At 35.9% G+C, this 23,639-nt stretch overlaps 1 long non-coding RNA gene across 1 annotated transcript in view; it reads right to left on the reverse strand.

The window, feature by feature from the left end:
- Positions 1-19,907: 19,907 nt before the first annotated feature.
- The window catches only part of LOC140002704 (uncharacterized), a 43,420-nt gene continuing 39,688 nt past the window's right edge, over positions 19,908-23,639 (reverse strand). Inside the window, exon 5 of the long non-coding RNA XR_011809962.1 lies at positions 19,908-22,391. This is a non-coding gene — a long non-coding RNA (uncharacterized lncRNA). The remainder of the gene's footprint in view (positions 22,392-23,639) is intronic.

Consider the following 23,639-nt stretch of genomic DNA (forward strand, 5'->3'; position numbering starts at 1 on the left):
AAGCTTGAAAGTGTTTGCTTACTTGTTAATAGCAGGTGATGCTCGTAAGTTATGCATCGTAGAAAAGGTGGATAACACTGTTGCACACTGTATTGGGGGGTGGGGTGAGAGAGTGGTTGTGGTGTTTGGCTGCCTAGCACAGTAGAACCACCACACACACACACAGATTTAAGGTTGCACGATAAAGTGGGCTTCTTTATCTAGCTGTCTCTGAGCATACATATTTTAACACATAAACATGCTTTTCCATGAGAGTCATCAGGGGTTACAGGTGATTTCAAGGAACTCAGAAATGTGCTGTATGAGAATAACGCCAGAGGGATCATTCTGTTCAGAGAAAATTTAAGAGCAGGAGGTCTAGAATTTAATCCCTAACTAGAAAGTAGAAAATAAAACATTAGATACTGCAGACTGTAGGTCAACTTTTGTACAGCAAGAACAAGAAAGGTGGATGGCTTGAGAACTTCATTTTTAGCGACAGACTTGTCTAATCAAGAAGTCAACAAAGTGACAAAAACAGGAAAAATAGAACAAATGGAATGTACTTAAAATAACATGATTTTGTGAACAGCAACAACAACAACCAAAAAAAAAAAAAACACAAAACACAAAAATGTGAAAGAAATTATTTAATTGCCAGTGCTAGAATAATATACAAGAATTAGATTTGTTTATTTATCTGCTTAATAACAAACTAACTAGAGAAAAAAACTAACTGAGAGAAGGAATGTTTAGCAAATTTGTTTCTCTGATGAATGAACAGGGCTATAGCCCTGGTAATGGAAGTGCTCAAAGTTCAAAGTTCAGCTTTGAATTTTAACTGAATTACTCTGGCCAAGCCCCCAGATAGTTGATCCCCAGTGTCTCAAAAGCTACAAATGAACATGATCAGAGATCTAGAAATCTTTATCTGCTAGGTACAAGTGAATGAATTGCAGCTGCTTAGTCCAAGAAGTTTAGAAAAACTCTGAATATTTAGAAACATAGATATTTGACCATAAAAAAGTCTGCTACACAGAGAAAGGTGTCCATTTCAGATTTGGGCAATGTATTTTAAGATATGTAACAGATATAAACTGAAAGAAAGAACTTCAGACAACACTTCAGGAGAAAAAAAAATATATATATAAAAGTAATGGAATCATACAGGAATGGGCTACATGTGTCCATGAGTTTTTAGAGTTTTTCCTACCAGAATTCTAGAAATATCATTGTCAGGACTATCTAGAGATACAGCTTTTCCTGTCATAGTGCTGAGAAATGAAGCATGTGAAATGCTGAGGTCTCTTTTAGTGTAATGTGAATAAGTAAGTGGCCTAAACCAGAATGTTTTCTAACTAGAAAAACTTTTTTTTTTCCCTTGAAACAAAATTGTTTCCATCTTTGTGAAGCCATAGGAATAATAATAATAATAATAATAAACGAAAAAAAATCAAAAATTCAAAAAATTCAAAAGTTCAAATTGTAGTATACCAATATTGGATGTGTAATTCCCCAAACTCAGTCATATCATTTGAACCCAGGACAGTGTAGCAAACTAAGTGAGTTGATTCTTGTGAATTGTTTGTTCATTGTTTGATTTGTTGGTTATTTTTTAAAATGACTTCAAGCTTTGGAAGTCAAGATTAGAGTCTTGGTTAAGTTATGAAAACAGGTTTCAAAAGTGATTTGAGAGGAAGTGTGGTCATGACAAGTTGCAAATTTTATTTTTATTTTTATTTTTATTTTTATTTTTTATTCATCTTGCTTTATTAAATGTTTCATTTTCTTGCTTGAATTCATGTCTGTGTGCAATAATATCACAACATAATTCAGTTTTAAATTTAAGTAGTTTCATGTTACTGCTGTCCTTGTATTTTATGTAACAACTCCCTCTTTGCTAAGAAGGTTGTTGAATTAAAAACATTAACAACAGAGAAATGACACACCTCCACATTGCAAAAAGTAAAGAATATCTGTAGAAATCCTGAACTTGAGTTGTTTGTCCTGTACCCATACCATGAGTGACAAAAGAAAATATGCCATTCAATATGCAGAATTCAAGAATGGCTGACCCTTTGTGTAAATAGGACCTCTTTATTCAGGCCTCCAGAAATGTAAATACACTTAACCATGAGCAGAAAATAGATTTGCTATTCTGAAGTTTGAAGTGGCCCTTAGCATATCGCTCACATTGTTGAATTTTAGTTATTAGCTATAAAATTTAAGCTTTGTAGCATGATTAATACAAAAGGTGCCATCTACTGCAAGGCATAAAACTAATTCCTAGTTGCTGCCATGATAGAATAAGGGATGATAGAATAAGGGATTGATCAGTGAGATTCTTGAAGACAAGTACTGTGGGAAGAATTATTTTTTCATGCATATACGTGTTTGTACATGCACACACACACAAATTTATCATGAAAGGATGCTTATATTTTCTGAAGCAAAGGATTGTTTGGAAGTATTTATTTTCTCTTAAAAAAAAAGCTCAATATGAATTTGAAATGGCTGTATAACTGGCATAATTCAGCAGTAGTCTCAGTTTTAAGAGAATATAATTCTTGCCTTTAAGAATATAATTACATTTTCAGTCAAAATAAAACTGAGTGCATGTGTAGAGTTTAGAAACAAACAATTTTGTTTTAAAATCTTTATTATGAAAGCTTTGTTAGCAGTTTCCTGGTTGAAATTGTAGCAATATTTTCAATTAAAACAGGATTCAAATCTTACTGTTTCGTGCTTCAATGACATTTGACAGGAAATCCAAAGTTCCAACATGCTAGATCTTCAGAAGTGTAATGTATTTTCCTGTTAAATTTATTTTTAGTAAACTATTTTCTCTATTAGAAGAAAAAAAATTCTTCTGTAGAAGTTCACAGTGAACTCACTTGTGGATTTGTGGAGGTCTGGCATAAAATCTCATGCATATCCGTATTCATGTATTTCAGGTAATCACAAAACAAGCTATAACCACATTAATAAGCCAGTAGCCATTACTTTGCATGTGCAGAACCTTTTAGAAAGGTCTTTGGAGAAAGGTGTTGCTAAGGCCTTCCCTTCTGCCCACTGCCAGGACCACAGCTGCAGAGATGTCTCAGATGGTTTCCAGGAGGCTGGCCCTGGAACAGTGCTCTCCTGCTTTTGCAGGATGCTCTTTTCTAAGCCAATTTAAAATGTGGCTACAACCTTTTCTGCTGAGAGTTCGAGACATCATCCTCTTTTGCTTCTTAGTCTCTTATACCAGGTAGCCTATAATTCCCTGGAAATGGGAGTAATAACTCTCTTCATGGCAGACTAGCTGAGATTTACTCAGACCCTGCTGTTTGAACAGCTACTGAGGCCTCCCACAGTGTGAAAAGTGCATCTCTGCTTGCACAGTGTGTGACTGCCATTTGTGTTTCCATCCATGTTTTATCCTCTTCTTCCTTCACTTATGGCCTCTGTTGCTTTACAGACTTGGGAGAAGATGGCAAGAATAGTTAAAAGAAGGGAATTTCAGGCAAGGTAAGTTGTATTTATTAACTCAGAGGAATGCTGCGTTTCTTAAAAGAAGAGCATTAGTTACTGCTTTCACAAGGGATGGCCTAGCAATTGCACCAGCGTCCTATGCCAGGCAATAAGACCTTCAGAAAGGATAGTTTCTGAGACAAATTGGGAGGTGTAGGAAGACACTAGCTCAGTATTTGTAAATCGTTGTACTCAGACTAGTTGTTCACTGGGGAAAATACTGAGTAGAACCGAAAGACAAGGATTAGATTGCCTTCTGCTTCCAAGACTGCAAGTAATAATGTCATTAAATGGACTTGTGAGGAAAAGTTGATGTTAAGTTACATAACAAGGTTCAGGTAAAGCTTTCCACAAGAAGTTTATAGAAAAGAATATGCTAAGCAGATGCTGTTAGTATGAAGTATTAGTTGTGGTGGTGATGGGTGAAGATTCGTGAAGAATGACTGAGAGAAATGAAGCAGAAACAAAGCTTATTTTTATATTGATGACTACAAATATTTAATGATTGTTATTCCATTCCTTCCCCAAAATGTTTTCAAAAAACTAAAGCAAGCTATGGTTCTCAGTTTCTTCTAGATGATGATGATGATTTGATGAGGAGAGCCAAAACTTTTAAGATTTTGACTTTAAATCAAAGATCAAGAAACTTCCTGGAAATGAAGAAAAAGGAGGAGGAAAACTAAGAGATATTAAGAGACACAAAATGCAACAGGGAAAGATATATTGAATTTTCTGTGCAAGCATAAATTCTTCCTAATTAACGTAAATGTATTAGAAAACGCACTAAGCAACAGTATTTGTATAATAAATACTGCTATTCTTAAGCATTTTTGTTAATAACAGAAGTAAAACAAAATTCTGTGGTAACAGAGTAGAAGAAATGAAGCTACAGAAATAATAAATTTCCCTTTTAATTAGTTATACATGTATTGGTGTGGAGTAAAGAAGAGAGCATTGCAAGTTGGATTTTTTTTTCCCATAACTTTATCATTTCTGTTTATAACTGAAGGCATATGTCCTTTACGCACCGGCTTCCTCTTTTGTGTGTTCTGTGTTACTATGTTGCTGTTTTTAAAATGAAGGTATGTTTATCTGGAAATGCTTGAAAAGTAACAGTACATTTGAATAAAATTGAGTAGTATATTCCAGGGGAATTTTCTTCAACAGTACAAAGAGACTGTTTCCAGCAAAAAAAAGTTGAGAAATGAGATTGAACTATCATGTCAGTTGATGTCTGTGCAGAGTGAATCTGCTTATTCTGTGTAAATGACTGCAGAGGTAAGGTTTTCCAAGTTAGGACAGCATGATAGAATCAAACTCTTTTCAGCTGATGGGGTAATATAAAAACAAAAGCCTACCTCATTCAGATTAGTTTTAAAAGATAAAGCTTGAAGTGCACAATTGTAGAGCAGATTCTCACTGTCTAATTCCGTGGTGAAATCACAAGACTAGCATGTTGGGACTTCCCAATTATCTTTCCACATGCACCTTGTCATGGCCAGCCTAGGTGGCAGTTCCATGAGCAACTCTGCCTTTGGAGCCAGCTGGGGAAGTGTCCTGAGAAGGGACTGTGCAGATAAGATGCTTCATCTTCTGGCATGCTGTGGTACAGAGTTTCCTGTTACACATTCACCATACATGCTCAGTGCATACTGTTAACAAGATTTAGAGATTTCAGTACCTACAAAGTGCCTACACTTTATTTTATGTAATAAATTTATCTAGCAATAGCTCTGATTTGGTAAAGTGTTTATATTTAATTAGTATTAATTAATATAAACTAGATTATTTTTAAAATGTACATTATAATTGAAGTAGATGGGAAAGTATGTAACAGTGAAATCTTGTGACATTCTCTTGACAGAGCAGTGAACTTTTTCATGATTTGCTGAATCATTGTATTTTCAGTTCTGTCCTGACACAGCAATATTCTGAGGCTGATTATCATTACAGCTACTGCTGGTAAGCACAGACTTGGAACTTGTGGTTCTGTGGCATAGATGACTGCGGGAGTGATATGAAGGACCTGTTCCCTTTTTGTTGCTCATTTCTAGTAATTATGGCTCAAAAAAAATTCTGTTCTTTCCGACAGGAAAAAAGACAGATGTACCCTTCATTCCTTTTCATTCCTTTTTAGTGATATCTAAAAAGAAATTCAGTACTCTGCAGTAAAGTGACTGTGGACTGTTACTGTTTTGTCAAGTTCTAGTAATTCTTTGGCTTGACCCTTTCAAATATTCATAATAAGTGTTTTTGTTTGTTTGTTTGGTAGTTATTATTTTGCATATACATGTATGTTGATGTTTTATTTTTTAAATATCAGGAAAGCATATAAGTTTTTGGTCGTATTCCTGTTTCAGCTTTTTGCATTTTACAAGGTGAAGGTGAAACTTTAGTAAGGTAGAACACACTTTGATTTAGAAGATATCTAGGTTCTACAAAATGCATAGTGTCTGTTTATTGAAAGATGGAGTGTAAGCCTTCATTTTGCTTCCAGCTGTCTTATGATGAGACTGTCTTCAAAACAGTGATTTGCTGGCTGAGCTGACAGGAGACATAAACATGCATAATTATTAATGAATAATTAATAGAGATAAATGCACACATAATTATCTGTAATCTGTTCTTTGAACATGGATCCTGCTTATAACTGAAAATAACCACCCACCTTCCCTAGAGTGTCATAATCAGTTATTTATGGTGCTAGTAGAGAAGGACATACAGTGCCTTGGGTTATAGTAACACTTATAGTGGGTGGCTGTGATATAATATTTATTAGTACCTTGTGATTTTCACTGTGACAGAGAGGAAATTCAAATGGGTCTCTTAATACTTTCTGGATTACCCAATATTCCAGAGGTAGTGGGGATGGAGAGGTGTCATAAAATATGATTATTCCTATCCAGGTTACTCTACAAGCTGTATCATATAGCTCTGTTGTTAACATTTTATCAGCTACTGTGGCCTTAAAACTAAAAATTCACATCAAAGCACTGGTTGCATATACTATCTCCTGTGAATTTTTATTTAACTTTTTTTGTTGCTATTGGCTTGATGGCTTATGTTTATACCAAAGTGTTACTGCTATAGGTGTCAAACAGCACACTGCAGTTGGCCCTTTCTAACACAAGAGAGTATGCTGGCTTCTTCTTCAGAAGAAGCGTTTCCATGAAGCAAGTGGGTCCCTTCCAACTCAAGATATTCTATGATTCTATGATTCTAAGTCAGTAAATGTCCATATCAGAACTTTGCCCTCTTGCTAATTGTGCATACAGACTTATCCATCCAGACCAGTTTACGTAGCAATTTTCAAAGATTTCTGCTGGTTTCTTTTAGTTACAGATTTTATTTTCATTGTAGCTGATTATTCTAATCATAAAAACTTCCTATTGCTTTTTCTCCATACACATATTCAGTCTGAAACATAATGCTTTTTCCATATTAATGCATTAATTTCTATATTAATGCATAAATGTCTCGAACAGCTGAATATATAAATAAAAAAAAAAAACATTTTTTTTTTTTCTCCCTAAGAATGACTTTGGAAATGAAAAAGTGACTAATACTCAGATTCAAGATTGCCAGCTAAAGAAAGCTCAATTATCTCTACCTCTCTGACAGAAGCCATTTTAAACTGATCAGTGTGAATGCCGACATCCAAATGTACTCATTTAAAACATCTACTTGTTCATCCTAAAACTATATTTAAACTTTTTGTTTTGTGTATTATACTAGTAGTTCTAGTGATCTTACAGATTTTTGTTTGTTTGTTTATTTACTTTTTTGCTCCTCAGCTGTATGTGTATTAAATATCTGGAATTGTCAGACAAAATTTTCCGATTAAATTCAATGCAAAGACTAAGCAAGTAGGATCACAATTTAGTGTTTTTATCTCTAAAACAAAGAAACTTTCTCCTCTGTAAATATGTAAGTATAATGATTCATATGGGAATGACATCCATTATCTTAGTCAACATTTCACATATGACAGAAGAACAAAATTATTATCAAGGCTAATTGCTTTTTATTTAAAGAGATACACCTAAATATTTATATCAGTACTTACCTCCTGATTCTCTGCTGTTGTTTTATAAATGTATGTAGTTATGAAAACAACAAATAAAGCTGTTTTCTAGAATATATACAATCATAAGTGCGTAATTCCCAGTATACTATAAGGTCTTTTAATTTTGTTTTATTGTTGTCAAATACCACATATGTTTTGAAATCCAATAGCAGAAATGTCAAATTCTAAAGCAACTTTGCAAATTCATGGTTTCACTTTTGGTTTGTTTTACTGGGGTACCCTAATATTTCTTTTAACTAAATGAAGAATCTATTTATCAAAATACATACACTAGCTGAAGGATACCTTACATAAATACTAATGGCATCTGAGAGGGCTTTTTTTTTTTGCCTATGTTATTGTTGCTTTGTTTAAATTAGTCAGAGCTATTTAAATTATTTTGAACTGGTAGTAGCATAAAATAGGCCATAACTTGAACGAGTGTGTGCTATGGCAAAATCACAGCCTTTGAAGACTGTGACACATTTTTTCAGCATATACATCCATCTGGAAAACTGGGGTCAATCCTTTATGAATTATAAATGAAAGCAGCTTTAAGTTTGTACAAGATCTACAGCTGTACTGAACGGAAGTTAAATCACTCTCACTGATCTGAAGGAGCCTTGCAGATGGTTTATGCCATCCTGCTATAAACAAAATCTTGTTTTTCATCCAGGAGGAAAAAAGTCAAGCTGTTTTCTTTGTAAACAGATGGAATCAGTTCAGTAAGGTTGGAAGCAACCAACCGCTTAGTTCCACCTCTGCAACAGAAGATTGGAAAAGAAAAAAATTGTAATCTAGGCTTCTCAACAAATAGGCATGTACTTAAACTTTTTCTTTAAAACAAATCTGCTAAATTTAGGTGTAAATGTAAGGAGAAAATAGTTTCTAATGTTCAATATTCAAAATCTTCTGTGCCTGCCATAGCTGTCGATAATATGTCTTAGAACCTTTTAAGCTTATGTACAGGTCACACACAATTAATTATAACAGTGCAAAATGAATCCTGAGTAAAGGATATTAAACTTTTGAAATGTGCTTCTTTGAAACTGTACCTGAAGCAGGTGCTGCTTGTAAAGCTATGTGTAGTATCACAGGTGAATGATCAGTTGTGGGACTGAAATTTACCAATTTCAGCATTAGTTTAGGCAGCCAGGCCTTTTGTAAATTCTACTTTCCAATGTTTTGGGGTACTTTGTGCCGCTTAAAAATCAGAACCATCTGTCATTTAGTTCCTTTGTCTGTGATCTCTGTAAATTGTTAGTGGTTTCTTTCTTAATGATGAAGATGAAAACCAAAAAAATCCTCTTTCATATAGTCATGCAAATGCTTATTCTGGTCATAGACAGTGATAGGAGAAAGCCACAAAAACACCTACAAAGCCAACACCTACAAGCTATTGTCTGTTGCCTTAGTGCACAGTTGATCACTTATAGTAAACAGTTACTTTGATCTCTCTGACAAATAGAAGATTATCCAAAATTCCTGCCAAATTGGACTTATTTTTTTCTTCTCTACTTTATCTCACATCTCATAGAGTTGCAGACTATTTTAGTTTGGAAGTGACCTCTAGCAGTCATCTTGTCCAACCTGCTGTTCAAGCAGTGCCGGCCACAGCAGGCTGCCCAGGACCATGCCCAGTCAGCTTTTGAAGATCTCCAAGGAAGGAGACCCCACAATCTCTCAGGACAACCTGTGCCAGTGCTCTGTCACCTGTACAGCAGAGGGGGAATATTACTTTTGGTCTGCACCAGCCTTGTCCCTAAGTTTGACTGTTTTGCTCTGAAAATTAGTGTGTCATTCAAAAATATATAACTTGCTTCATTTACAGTGACAGTCAGTAGATAGAGAACACGTGATGCTGAACAGAAAGTAAAGAAGCAACAGCATGTAGGTATTATGTCAGTGTCACAAGGGAGCAGATAATGCAGGAAACTGGGAGGACAGTGTACAAAGAATTTTCCATGCAGATTTTTTTCTGTATACCTGGGCAGCTGGTTTGCGGACCCTTCCAAAAAATTGGCTAGGTCCATGCAAAATGGAACCTCAAAACAGTAATCAATACACAGGTTGTCCGTGTTTTCTAAAATGTGTATGAAGGTTTGAAAGCTTGCAGTAAAATAGCCATCTTGATGGGGTTATTTATGGTTTTAAGCACAGCTTCAGATGTAGCTGAGGGAAGGAGATAAGGTGGTGTGAATTTTATATCCACCCTGAAGCTGAGTGCAAACCTTTGCAGAGAAAATTTTGTAGAAAATAGAGGGAGAACAGCGGCATAAATTTTAAAGCCCTTTTAAAATCAACTGGATAATCCATTATGTTTGTATGGGTACTGAGCCAGGACATGGCCTTTCTGTTTCAGAATAATTGGCTCTATTTTTCCGTAGTGTTTTGAGAGATATATAAATACATTTTTGGAAGTGAATGCAGCTGAGGGGAACCTTCATCTTCTCTACTCAAACTATAGCAGGAACTTGGCAGCGCATGCTCCAGATGCTGTGCATCAGTATCACTTGTAACATCAAGGAATAAGTGAACCCTTGATGCCCATCACTTCTATTTTCTGACAGTGTCTGTTCTTTTTTTTTTTTTTATGCATGTGTAGCACTTGATTTTATTTTGTTTTACAATTGTTATGGCTGCTCTGCAATGTACTGTAGCTGGCTAGTAATCAATCATATACATGTAATCTTCTGTTTTCTTTCCAGCAGCAGTTCAGCAGGTTTTTTTTTTTGTTGTTGTTTTGATTTTTTTTTTTTTAACTATTTCCTTTCAACTACGTGTGCAGTTTCTGTTAGCAAAAATAAATCAAAGTAGGCCTCAACACTTCCAACTTCAAAGGCAAGAACTATATTTATTAGACTGGCTTTCTGATCTCTGTCTATGAACCCCTGGAAATGTGTTTGATATGCAAGCTAATAGGGTAGTGTTGATTGCCGAGTTCAAAGCTCATGTTTATGATTGCCAAGGGTTGGCTCATATATTTTGTCTTTCCAGCTGAAGGAAGAGTGTATATTTAGTTGTAGTTTGTACCACTGGAAGATCATCTGAGTTGCTTCTCGAACAGATCTGTTTTTATCTTGTCATTGGCTTCTCATTGTGCTGAGCTGAGACAAGTATCAACAGCCAGTGCTTATCAGTTGTGATCAGATAGAATAGGCTGGCTTCAAAACGGAGTTTGTGGTAGTAAGAGGAAGAGTTGTGGGCGTGGTAGAGGCTAGAGATGGACATAATAGGAAAGAAGTGATGAAGATGGCTTTGTGAAATATAGTCGTAACATTTTTGGTGAGCACAAGCTGAAAGGCCATTTTGTATCCAGTCTCACCTGCTATTCTGTGATTCAAGGATCATTGTTCCATTGAGATTACATGGACATTTTTGAGAACTGAAGATAGATGCTATGATACATCTGAGGCTAAGACCATTGATGACAGAATGATTCCATCTGAAGAAAATTCCTATTGCATCATTTTGAAATATTACATGATGCAGGGCAAAGTCAAGTGCTTTAGGCCAGTGTCATCTCCTTCCTTCTCTACCCATGGAAAAGAATAAATTAATTTTTGTTTGGGATACAGCAGATAAAATATCTTAAAATCCATGTTGTATCAAATTCTGTGCAGGAGTAGAGAAAAATGATGCATTTTGAAAATGAAGAGAGGAAATAATATCTATCCAAACATCATATGTTAGAATACAAAAGCACTGAGAACTGCCTTTAAATACTGTTAGAAGTCTTCAACTCTTCAGAGTCTGTCCCTGTGGTCTTGCTGTAACACCAATTCAAGGCACAATACAGGAACTTCTATATTTCCATCACATCAATATGTGTGCTCCTACAGTCCATTTCCATAGTACCAAACCTGTAAGTGGAAAAAATTATGTCTTTGCTGGGAATGTTTGCTTGGACTTGTACAAAACAGAAATCAGAAGTATATAATTTGGTCTCTGAAAGACATCTTGTTAACTGTCATATTCAAAGCCAGATCAGTTTAGATTGGCTTGTTAAGTGAATTGTCCAGTCAAGTTTTAATATCTCCAGGGATGGACATATCATGAATATATGGTTGCTCAGAGCGGTTGACTCTTTTTCCAGTTGTTGTTATCTGAGTTGAAAATGATGATTACCAAATATACATATAGCCAGTGGAAGCTGCTATTGTGACTGTCCCAAATTAAAATACTAATTTGTCACATTCCATAGCAGGGCTAGTAGTGTAGAAGTATACAGTTGTATTAGCAGAGATTAAGACAGCTAGCAGGCAAGAATCCGTGAAGACTTCAAGTATTTTAACGTATTTTCCACAATTTGGAAAGGGTTTTCAGTTATCTGAAAGGTTAGTGACTGCAGCATAAGTGCACTGATAATTTTCAATAAAATTTATTTATTTTTTCTGTATTCTGCCCCAAACCAAAGATTGCACTAGCCCCTTTAGAAGGTTAGCTGGGAAGCTCAGATGCAATCATTTGATCATGTTAAATACCATTATTTTGACCACCTTCTGCTGTCAGTCTTTTGAGAAGAGGAAAAATTGAAACAGAATATGAGTTTATGACGTTTCATATTCTGCTGTTTAAGTCTAGCCTGGCAAATATCCACACAGTCCATATTGGACATTGAGAGTCAGCAAACAATCTACTTTGGTTGTGAAGGTGAGGCTGAATTCTTATGTGCTTCATCTTTTTTTATTCCTGTTATACAAAGGATGAACTTACACAAGAAATCAGTAGAAGAATCAATCAAGTCATTGGTTCTGTATCCAAAAGATTTCAACAGGTAAAAAGTCTGTAAAATGAAATCTTTGTCAAAGGCTGAGGGTGGAAAAACTTGTTAGATGCTCTAAAATGATATGGGGCTGCTTATTGTTGAATGTAACAAAACTGCACTCCAATCTGTTCTTCTGTACTCTGAAGATTTAGAACAGTAATTTATTTCTGTAGGATAAAATACCTCATAATCTGCATAGACCAATATGAAACCTGGTGCCACAGGCCTGTATCTTAGCCAAGTTTGCTCTTCTACAGTGGAGGTCTAGGGTAGATACTGTCCTCAATCTACTTGCATAGATTATCTATCAGAAAACAATCCAGGTCACTTCATTGCACACGTTACATTTTGTTTTGTTTTGTTTTGCTTCTTAATAAAAGTAGTTGGTAACTAATTACTCATGAAATAGACAGGCAGGTAAATTAATTTTTGAAGTCAGAATGACTTCAGTGTGCTGAAGTGCACTAGAAAATCGAGGTACCAGCTTGTTTAAATGAAGCAAACACTGACAAATAGAAAAACCTTTTTAAGTATGGGTAGGACTAAGGGAAGATTCTTTCAAGAAACATGCTTAAAAATGATTGCAAAAACAAACAAACAACAACAAAAAAGCAAACAACAAAAAACCCATCCTGTTCACAATTTTATGTTTGACTTTTACACATCATTAAAAATTTTCCACTTGAAAGATGAGAAGTGTCAAATTAAACCATAACAGTCTGCAAGTACATAAATACTGAATCCGTATGTGCAGATACAACAAATACATTAAAAAATACACAACTTCAGAAACTTGTAAAATCTGTGGTTGTTTTTGTTTTTATGGCCCAGGCTTAGTTTGTACGGGAAAGGAGAAGCCATTTTTCTCTGTCCATTATTTACCTCCTAAAAGAAAGAGAAGAGATACATGGTTTGGGGGTACTGTAAATACGGTAAGAAATTACTACATTCTAAACAAATCAAACGGCTTCTGTGCAGAACTAACTCACTAATCTGACTAGTCCTGTGAGGTGCCTCAAAATAGCAAAGCCTTTTCAGCCTGTTTCATTTTCATGACAGATTTTGTGCTTCAAATACCTTCCTATACTTCACACTTCACAGATTTTGCAGAACTTTGCACCTTCTTCAGGCATTGAAGAAGCAGGTACAATTCGTTCCCTTTTAGATATTTCTTGGCTTTAACTAGTTATTGAAGACAGATTCTGTAAACAGTGTGGGCATGAAGAAGGAAAGGGCTTAAAGAAGGCAGGGCAGGGAGGAAGAGAGTAATGGTTCTGGAAATGCTTCCTTGTATGATGACAGCAGCTTCCTTTCTGTAACTGCCATATTAATCATAAGATTTAATTTAATAAAGCCTTGATAGTATATGTGGAAAAATAAGGATTACATCATAACTTTTATTGCGGCACAAGAAGCAAGAACCTTAGCTTAGCTGGAAGGAGGGAGAGCAAAGTCTTGCTCTTCTTCTTTTGAAAGAAGAAAAAAAAAAGATTCTGGAGGTGAAAAGCCCTACTCTGTTTTAAGATAACACCTAAATTTGGAACTTTTCACATAGTATAATAGTGGTAGATTCAGATCCTGAACAGAGGAAGATTTAGGAACAGCTTAAAAACCAGCTTGTTAGAATGTTCTGATGCACACCACAGACTGCTTTTCTGACAGGGTTGCAGACTGTTACTTCACTACCAGCAGTTTTCTAAAGCTGCAAAAAAAATTTGGCTTTTGAATTGGCCAAATTCCATTTAATGTGAGTAACTCACACAGAAAATGGAATACCAGACATTTTTATTCATTAATTAAATGAAAGACTTAATCAAAAAAATCTTATGTTATCTGCCTTGAAACATCGGAACTGTAGCAAGACGGTTAATACCAGTACTGGTGACAGTGTGATGTGTCACTGGTTCCTTTTTAGGGTAATTTTGACAAAATAAAGAAATCAGAATTATTAGAAGATTGGAAATTATTTTTTTCTCTCCCTTCAGGGGGAATAAATTGAATCACTCTGCCAGCAGTTCTCATTTAATTTCTAAAAAGATTTGATGCCCTAAATTTTGTTGGTGAGCTGTGAATAATTTATGAACCTTATTTATCCTGTGCTTTCTCATGTAAATGGCCATCCAGAATCACAGAATCACAGAATTTCTAGGTTGGAAGAGACCTCAAGATCATCGAGTCCAACCTCTAACCTAACACTAACAGTCCCCACTAAACCATATCCCTAAGCTCTACAATTTTTTTTTTTTTTTTTTGATTTTCTTTTAATTTCTAAAAGGTCTCCCTATGTATCTTTCTTGTACAGCCATAGCCACTGAAAAAGTAAGCTTTTACATGCTTAGAAGTGTGTTTTTTTTGTAGGAACACGAGTTTAAGAAAATACTGCATACACAATGTTCACAGCCTTCTATTACGGGCTTCCAAAGAAGTTACTTATTTGCAAAGTCAGCACGTGGGGAAAAAAAAAAAAAACAACAAAAAACAAAAATTACCAACAGTTTCTACTTTAAGGCAACCTCAAGCTGTGTCTTAGGAGTGCATTTTGCCTCACATACTGCAGAGGACCTACAGATGTTCTCGTTTGAGGTGTGTCAAAGTTTGGAATCTGTCAATATACAGTTTACTTGGATGATATATATAATTTTTTTTTTTTTTTAAGGCCTCATATGCCTGTTTTTGGTTTCTTTTTAAATAAAAATATTGCATTTCCTCAAAATCAAAATGCAAAGTGTGAGATAAAGATGTAGTGAAAAATTCTTGCATTTGTTTAAACAGAGCAAGGAACTAACCTGGCACACCACGGAGCTGAAACAGTTTCACTAGTTCTTCAGTGGTTCCCAGCTACACCAAGTAATTGCTTTCAAGTTATAGAGTTGTGCTAGATGACCACAAACACCTGCCCAGTTTCCATGAAGCCCTCATTTTTTCTAGTGTCTCTAAGAAGTTGATCAGAAGCAAGTTTGCACTTGCAGGAAATGGATGCATATCATTAAATACACCTGAGATTTTGAATCTTGTATTCAGTAAAAACTGACTAAAAGTTTCAGATACTAGGAGTCAGAGTCTCTAAAGCTTGTTCTGTGAACTGTACAGAAACAACAGGACACAGCTGACACAGCTTCACCTAGTAAAGAGACTTTTTTTTTTTTTTTCGAATAAGGCATTAAGTTAGTTTTTATGATCCCTTCTACCATGTTACAAACTTTGTCACCTCTTATCTCCCACTCGTTTCTAATTTCTGCACACCTCCAGTTCTGTTTGCTGCCAGTTCGCTCTGGCAGAACGCATTGATAGTTTCCAGGCTTCCTACAGACACAGTTTTGTAACTATTTAGGCACATCCAATAATGCCATTACACAGCTCAAGGATCCTTAGCACACAAGGATCCGCCCACAGTTTCCTCTGAATTGGATTCTAACCAGATTATCCTTGTTCTTTCTAATTTATTGAGCTAGCATGTAATGTATTTATATAAAATTAGTAATTTAACCACTTCCTTGATGAAAAACATAGCTGCTGTAATTTAATTATGAGTTTTAATCAGGGGAAAAAAGAACGACCTTTCTAAAGGCTAAGGAGCTAGTTTTATTCCTTAGTATCTTTGTAAGATTACAAATCAATTTGATTTAATTAAGCCATATGTTGGAAATATGTTGTTGATCACTAAGTATTTATTTTCTAAAACCTTAAAAGAGCATTTAATAAATTAATTTTCAAAACAAAAAGGTTGTTTTCTTTGAGTAAATTTTGTTGGAAAGCTTAGCATCTGTTTCACAGAAAAAAAAAAAAAAGGTTGGCTTTTTCTTTTGAAACATAGCTTCGTTGTTATTGTTGTTTAATATTTTTTAAAACCTCTGCAGGAGTGATATTTACTTTTTTAGCCATGTTAATGAGATAGCACAAAGCTTCTAGTCTTATGGAAATTTGTTGTAATATTCTAACAACCACCTTTTTATGGCACCCAGAAGTCTGTCACGTGAAGGTTGTTCTTTCATAGGATCTGAATTAATTTCAGGGTAAAGTGCTATCTTGTTTATTGCTCCTTTATTTATTCCTTCCCACCTCCTCCTAACTCTTACAGGACTATGCTTAGATTCAGAGTCACTGCAGCTAAAGTGAAATGGCAAGAAAGACTGTTCAAAGGGTTTTTTTGTTTGGTTGGTTTTGGTTTTTTTTGTTTGTTTGTCTCGCTGTCTGTTTGTTTGTTTGTTCCCATATTCTCCTAGTGAATTTAGGAGCCAAACTCAACGCTTAAGAGTATTAGTTAAGGGGTTAAATTTTCCACCTGTCTTATCAACATAGAATGGTTTGTATTGGAAGGGACCTTAAAGATCATCATGTTTGATCCCCTACCATGGGCTGGGATACCCTCTGCTGGACTAGGTTGCTCAAAGCCCCATCCAACCTGGTCTTGGGCACTTCCAGGGGCATCCCATCCACAGCTTCTTAGAGCAACCTGTTCCAGTGCCTCACCACCATTAGAATAAATAATTTCTTCCTAGTACCTAATCTAAATGTACCTTTTTTTTAAATTTGAAACCATTACCCCGTGTCCCCTTCACTGTACACTGCCTGATAAAGAGTCTCTTCCCAGCTTTACTGTAGGCCCCATTTAGGTAATGGAAGGCCACTGTAAGGTCCCCCCAGACCCTTCTCTTCTTTAGGCTCAACAACCCCAACTCCCTCAGCCTGTCTTCATAGGAGAGGTGCTTCCTGCTCAGGGCTGTTCCCAACACATTCTCAGAGAAGGACTAGTGTGTTTACAAAATAATGTATTTAATTTGTAAAGTTAGTAATAGCAATTAAAAATAATGATGCTAACAACTGATTGAGTAATACCAATTAAAAATTTCAGAAAAACTGAGGAAATGTCTCCCTTCCCTCTTTCTGTTTCCATTTTTGCAGGCCTCTTCCTCACTTTTTTGTTTGTTTGTTTGTTTGTCTGGCACAGGAACTCTGTTGCATTCTCAGAAATTTTAATATTAACACTTCAAAGGACTGTGCCTGCTGCAGAGCACTGGAGGTTCTTTTTTTTTCTTTGTTGCCATTGCTAGGCAACATGCTAATGACTAATCATGCTCTATTTTGTTAGTAACGAATGAACAAGACTCCCACAAATGTCAGAAATGAATAAACAAATTTCCTCTATATCATTTTTAATAGGAAGAGTTGATGAGAATGGGTCAAAAACCTTGCTGAAAAAGAATAAAAAGGGGAAGAGCTATTCATACAGGCAGGCAACTGGACAGCTGACATCTTACTCATGCCTATGAAATTTGTAGATTATGTACTTCTAGTAAGGCACGGATGTCAATTGCTGGTAGGCACAGAAAACTCTACTAGCTTAGTAGAGTTGTAGTTAGAGTCCAACTAATATTCAGCTCATTGTGGTTTGCATTTTTTTAAAAATGTGTGTATGTGAAAGAAAGAAAGAAAGTGAACCCTCAAAATGAACCCTACATGAGGAAAAGATGCAAGTAGTTAGGGAATTTAGAACAGAGCAAATGCAGAAGCATTAATAAATGCAGTTTGTTGTGAAGAAAAAATAAGAGCCTGGAGAATCATCAATACTACAAAGCATCTCTATAAGATAGCCTCTATTATTTCCACTCCTCAGAAGCAGTCTGGTTAGATGATCTGTCACAAACTTATAGGTGTTTATGTTTGGCTTTGGAATCACATTCCTGACCATTGTGCCTAGCAGCCTTCCCTCTTCCCATTCCCATACTTAGAGAGGCATCATTGTTCTTATTTTATGTGTGGTGTAAGTCTACAAGGTTTGGAGGAAAAAGAAAGGGTGAAATAAGCACTTCCACAGTATATGTTCCTCCCACTTCTTTGCTTTGGGATACATCTCTGCTGAAGATTCCTCGTATTTTGTCTTTTGTGTTCTGGGAATCAGCAAATTTGTTGCTCTAATTTGATGGCCCTCACCTTTTCTGTTCAGGTTTATGTGCTGGCAGCCTGAGCAAAGAAAAAATCAGGCTTCACCCCTGGATGGCTTCAGGCAAAGTACTGCTAACCTGTGGACATCAAAAGAATTTTTTCTACAGTGTCCAACAAGCCTTGGTTCAGATGAGGCAGGATCTAAAAGCTAAAGCTGTTGCTTCTTAAATTTATTCCTTATGCCAAAAGATCACTCCTCTTCTGCCTACATCCTTGGCTCCTTGAACATACTACAATATTCTTTTTTTTTTTTTCTTTGCTATTCATTATTGTTCCTTGTGTAGCTTTCTGTCTGAGAAAGTCCTCAGTAGATTGTTGTATGGCTTAGTGTGTCTGCCACTACATTTTACTGTTTCTCAAATGTTTTAGCAGATCTAGGGGGAATGGTGTATGAAATAAAATAACCAATGAAATAAACACTTCATTTGAAGTGCTTGTTAAATCATATACTGCACTACTTTGGCACTAATCCGAAGATATTTGAAGCACCACTATAGCTAGGCAGACACTGCTCGAGTTTTTTACTAAACAGATTTTTATATTTTGTTGCTTACTTTGCAGCAGTCATGAAATATTGTGCTTGTACTCAAGCTTTGTGTTGGTGCTGTGGCTTGTAATAAAATAAAACCAGAAACGTGTGACAAAAGCATGTGTGCTGAGGATTGAATTTCCATTTCTTAAAGGATTTCAGGGCACTAACGTTTGGCTTTGTGCTTATTAAGAACAAAAGAAACAAAAATTTAAGGGGAAGAATACTGGAGGAGATAAAGTATTTTTGACAGACTACGTTTAATCAAATTGGAAGCAAATGTACTTTTTCAGTATAATGTTATTCCATCCTTCATGTAATATATTATTAAAACAGGAAAAATGTCTAATCATAATCTATGTGAAGATTAAAACTCTATTAATGGATCAATACCCGTACCTTGTTCTCAAATAGCTGTCTTTGCCTTTACTTCTATTAAAACTTTGGATGCATGCTGTATAAGCTGTCCTTGGAGAACTCTATTTTAAAAGGTGCTTGCAAATGGCACATGTCCGGTGCTTCAGAAAATAGCAAAAATTAGAAGATATGCCTCAACTCTCAAGGAATGTGTTGGAGATAGCAACTGGCAAGCTGATTTTTAAAAGGTGGATGTAGGGGTGGGAGGCGGAGAGTAGTTTTTGTGTACAATATGCAACTGTAGCTAAACTTTGCCTGGATTAATTTTTCTTTTTCTTTTTTTTTTTTTTTTTTTCTTTTCTTTAGCCTTGGAGAAATGAAATTTCACTGAAGCTGACCTTTTATGGAAATAATATAAACTTGGTATATTTTCTTTACCAAGGAACACCTGAGATAAAAAATGTGCAACCTGTTTGATATGGCTCTTGGTTCTTTAAAGTTATATGGGACACAAAAGGCTTTTATTTATTTTGGTGGTTCATTCTCCGAAAGTTGTTTCTGACTACTTAAATCAGTCTACTGAAAGGGAGTGTTTTGCAGTGAAGCTATCTGAGGTCATCTTGCAATATTGGTTAATTTACTAGTTTCACCATGTGAAACTTCTGTCTTCTGGACCAGACATACTGCAACATGCATTTGTGTTCCAAATGACAAGTTGTATGCCATGAGATGTCATGTTCTTAAATCTGGCATGGTCCTTTAACAGAAGCAAAAAAGATCATTGCAATATGCTTCACAGACTTAAAGCTTAATGGTAAAGTGCTCTGCAATGCATTTTATAATAATAGCATAGTCAAAGTCAAACAGAAGATAAGTGCTAGACGATGAGGAGGCTGTGAGGAATATTATCTGGGAAACCGCCGTTGTGCTTAAGGAAGGCCACCAAAAACAGTGTTTTGTTTGTGACTTTCATCAGCTCGATAGGAGTTTGAAAATTTATTAGCTAACGAAACTTAGTGATAGAAGGATGCTCCTTGTTTCAATCAAATTATCTGGCTGGAATCTACAGTCCTCTTACGAAACTCAGGTCTTATCCTGAGTGTTTGTTATATTTACAATTTCCTTTCAAGTTGGTAGCCAGGACTGCCAAAATCCAAGAAATCTTTCTGCTTCTTAGTTAAAGTTATTTTGTATGTTAAGATATACTATCTTAGCTGATAGTATTTCTCAACAGCTATTGTCTAGCCATCTCAAACTGAAAGCTAAGGCATAGAACAGTGATGTCAGTGTTCTGTAGTTGATATCAGACAGAGGTCATCATTGTTGTACCCTTAATCAGTGTGAATTACAGACCAAATCCAGGCTACTGTCTGTTGGCTGGCTGCCCTTTCCTTTGTGGAATATTGCAAATGACTGTTGGATAGCACTGGATATCCCTTTCTCTGGCTGCGACCTAGATGGCCCATGGGTCTGAACTATTGCTGCTACTCGATTAAGAGGAAGAAGGCGTAGGATGTACTGGGATTTTGAGGCGGTTCCAGGACAGTGAATCAGTCCTTATGGATAAGGGACTGAATTGCTCTTGTTCAACCCCTAAGCTGCAGATTTCACTTCAATATTTCAATTTTTCTTATTTGTATAAATAATTGCTTTAAAAAACAAACACATCAAAAAATAGACCTTTGGCACGTTTGTTGCACAAAAGGACGTAGTCGTGCAGTACTTTGTGCTTTCTTTCAATCTTAAAATAGAAATACTTATTTTTAGACACTCCCGTAGTAGCATTTCCTAGTAGATTCTCTTCCACTTGCCTGTCATTCTGCAAGCTCCCCTCTGTTAAAACATATTTTTTTTTCCCGTCTTTCTCTTTGTTATAGAATGCAACTGATAAGGAAGCTTCTGGTTTCCCTATTTGCTTTAGTGCTGAAACTGCATCTCAGAGAGTCTGTCAGGAGTTTACCAGCTTGGATATTATACTAAAACAGTATCTTCATTTAAAATGAATGATAAACCTGACACAGATGTTTACAGGATCCTTCTTCAATATGTTATCCACAGCTGGGAAAAAAAATGGAAAGACTAGGGAATGTGCAGAGACCAACAGGAAAAGCTTGGGCTGATGACAGCTTCTCAGGGCAGCACAGGGCAGCAGAATAAAGGATTGATGACTTGTTAAGAAGATGAATTTGGTAATAATTCAATGGTGGGAAAGAGTGTAAGGTGCACTGGAGCCAAGCCAGCTGCTTGCAGCTGACTTCAGCTGGCTCTTAGCCCAGAGCAGAGCAAAGGAGTGCTTGTCACTGTTAGCTTATATATGGTAAATAGAGTTCTACAGGTGTGACAAAAGAGATTCATAGTCAATCTGCTCATGCACAGAAGACTTTAAAAAGTAGCATTTTTTAGATAAAATATTTTCAGATTGAAGACTTCATAAAGAAATTTCCGAAGACTTATTTTCTCAGAATAGCTAGCACCTCAAGAGCTTGGATTTATGAAACCATGTGCTTAACTAGATACACCTTGGTCACTGAGCACACTGAAAAAGTTTCTTATTTCCCTGCAAGAAAGGAATAAAAGTTGATCACGTTTTAAAGACTCACGCAGTTTAGAATTTCTCATCACATGGCCAGGTAGATTTTTCAGATTTTTCTGGAAGCTTCTTTGTTGTAGCTGCATTCTCCTAAACAATTTGCTGCACAACAGTATATTTGGAGGAACTGCCTAATTATGTCTGAATTTCTAAACAATTGCTAAGCATCAGACTACTCCTTGCAACATGGTCAACTACTTAAAAACCCTAATGCTACTGGTCTCTCAAATGGACTCAGTGATTGTGCATGGAAAGGTGTTAAAAGTAAAGCTACAAAAGCACCATGAAGGTAGACTGAATTTCCTTTTAGTGTTGATGCTGAAATTTGGGCTTTCTCTAGTTCATGTGGTAGTCTCATGCCCTTAGTTTCTTATTTTGCATGAGCCCAGGGAGATCTCCATCTGCACTTGCTAAGTGCAGCTTGCAGTGTTGCATGTTATTTCCACCGTTCATGTTGCATTTCAGTGCAGTTGGAAATGCTTCAGCCATAAAGGGGAATGTGCTGCTCAGCCAAGCTGCTGGTAGGTGGCAATGTGCTGCCCAGAAAAGCATCTCCTGTGCAGAAAGCTAAGCAGCATTATCATCTGTCTGCCAATATTCTCCTCCTCACCTGCTATTCCACCTGATGATTTATTCCACCCCAAACCTGAGGGATGTAAACACACAAGGACAAAAAATAAGAATAAGGAAGACTGCAAGTTTGTAGCAAAACAATAACTTCAATTACAAAAACAATGAAAAAATGTCATTTTCCTTCAGATTTTTACTATGAGTACTCCTCTTCTATGAAATAATAAACATGTTGGTCAAAACAACAGTGACAAAGCAGAGTAATAGAATTAGGTTTGCAAGGAAGTGACACACTTTTATCCTGTGCTTTTCTATTCTTTGTTTAAATCAAATATCAGCAAGAACCTGCTTATAAAAAACAAATGATGTTGTTATCATCTGGAGGAAGAATGGACTTTATGGGTTTGGACTTCAGTACTGAGCACTTGATACCACTTAGGGGAACATAGAATTTCCCTTTCCTTTAATCAGAAATTCACCTATGATTGCCCATGGTCTGATAATGGGACAACGCCATAAAGGTTATACAGCACTTCAATTCTCCCCAGGATCCTTGTGTGGTCAGTGGAGACAGAGGGCTGTCTAGAAACTAAACTAGAGCAGAAACTGTTTTCAGATACAATGCCAAAGGAGGATCTGCCCCCTCTCCTCTCATCTGTCATGGATGTACTCAGCCTCACCTCCTCTTTCAATACCATTTGATTAAAAATGGGAAGTATTCTCCTGTTGTTTTTCTCCCTATATATATAAATTATGCACTGTCTTAAAGTTGTATCTATTAAGTTTAGTTATTTAGGTGTACTGAAGTTTTTAACTCTTGTGTTTTCATTTCTTTTTAAAAATTTAATGAGAAGTAATTTAATTGATAAGTGCTGCTGTATCACTGATGCACTGCTATGACACAAAGAGATTTGTTCAAATTAAGCTTAATGAGTTGGCATATTGAAAACTATTTATATATTTATTTAAAAGCTTCCTACAGTGTAACTCTGCAATTTATTGAGGAATCAATATTTTATTAATTTCAATAGAACTGACCACCTTTTTGGTATGCTAGGGCACGTATAACATCTTTTTTTTTTTTTTTTTAAGACCATAGTTGAAATTTTTGTAGTTTTGTTCAAAGAGTGATTACATTTGAAGTTTACAGAGTAACACCTGGCACTACAACTGTTCTCATATCCATAAGGTTAGGTAAGGTTATTCTCCATTTGGCTAACTGAGATTAAGAGGACAGACTTATTTAAAGATTAACAGAAAAAAAGTTCTTTAGTCATTGTTTACTAAGGCAGATGCTGACCATATATACCAGAAAGCAGTTAGA

The sequence above is a fragment of the Anas platyrhynchos genome, chromosome 5 (genome assembly GCF_047663525.1).
Source record: "Anas platyrhynchos isolate ZD024472 breed Pekin duck chromosome 5, IASCAAS_PekinDuck_T2T, whole genome shotgun sequence".
NCBI lineage: Eukaryota > Metazoa > Chordata > Aves > Anseriformes > Anatidae > Anas > Anas platyrhynchos.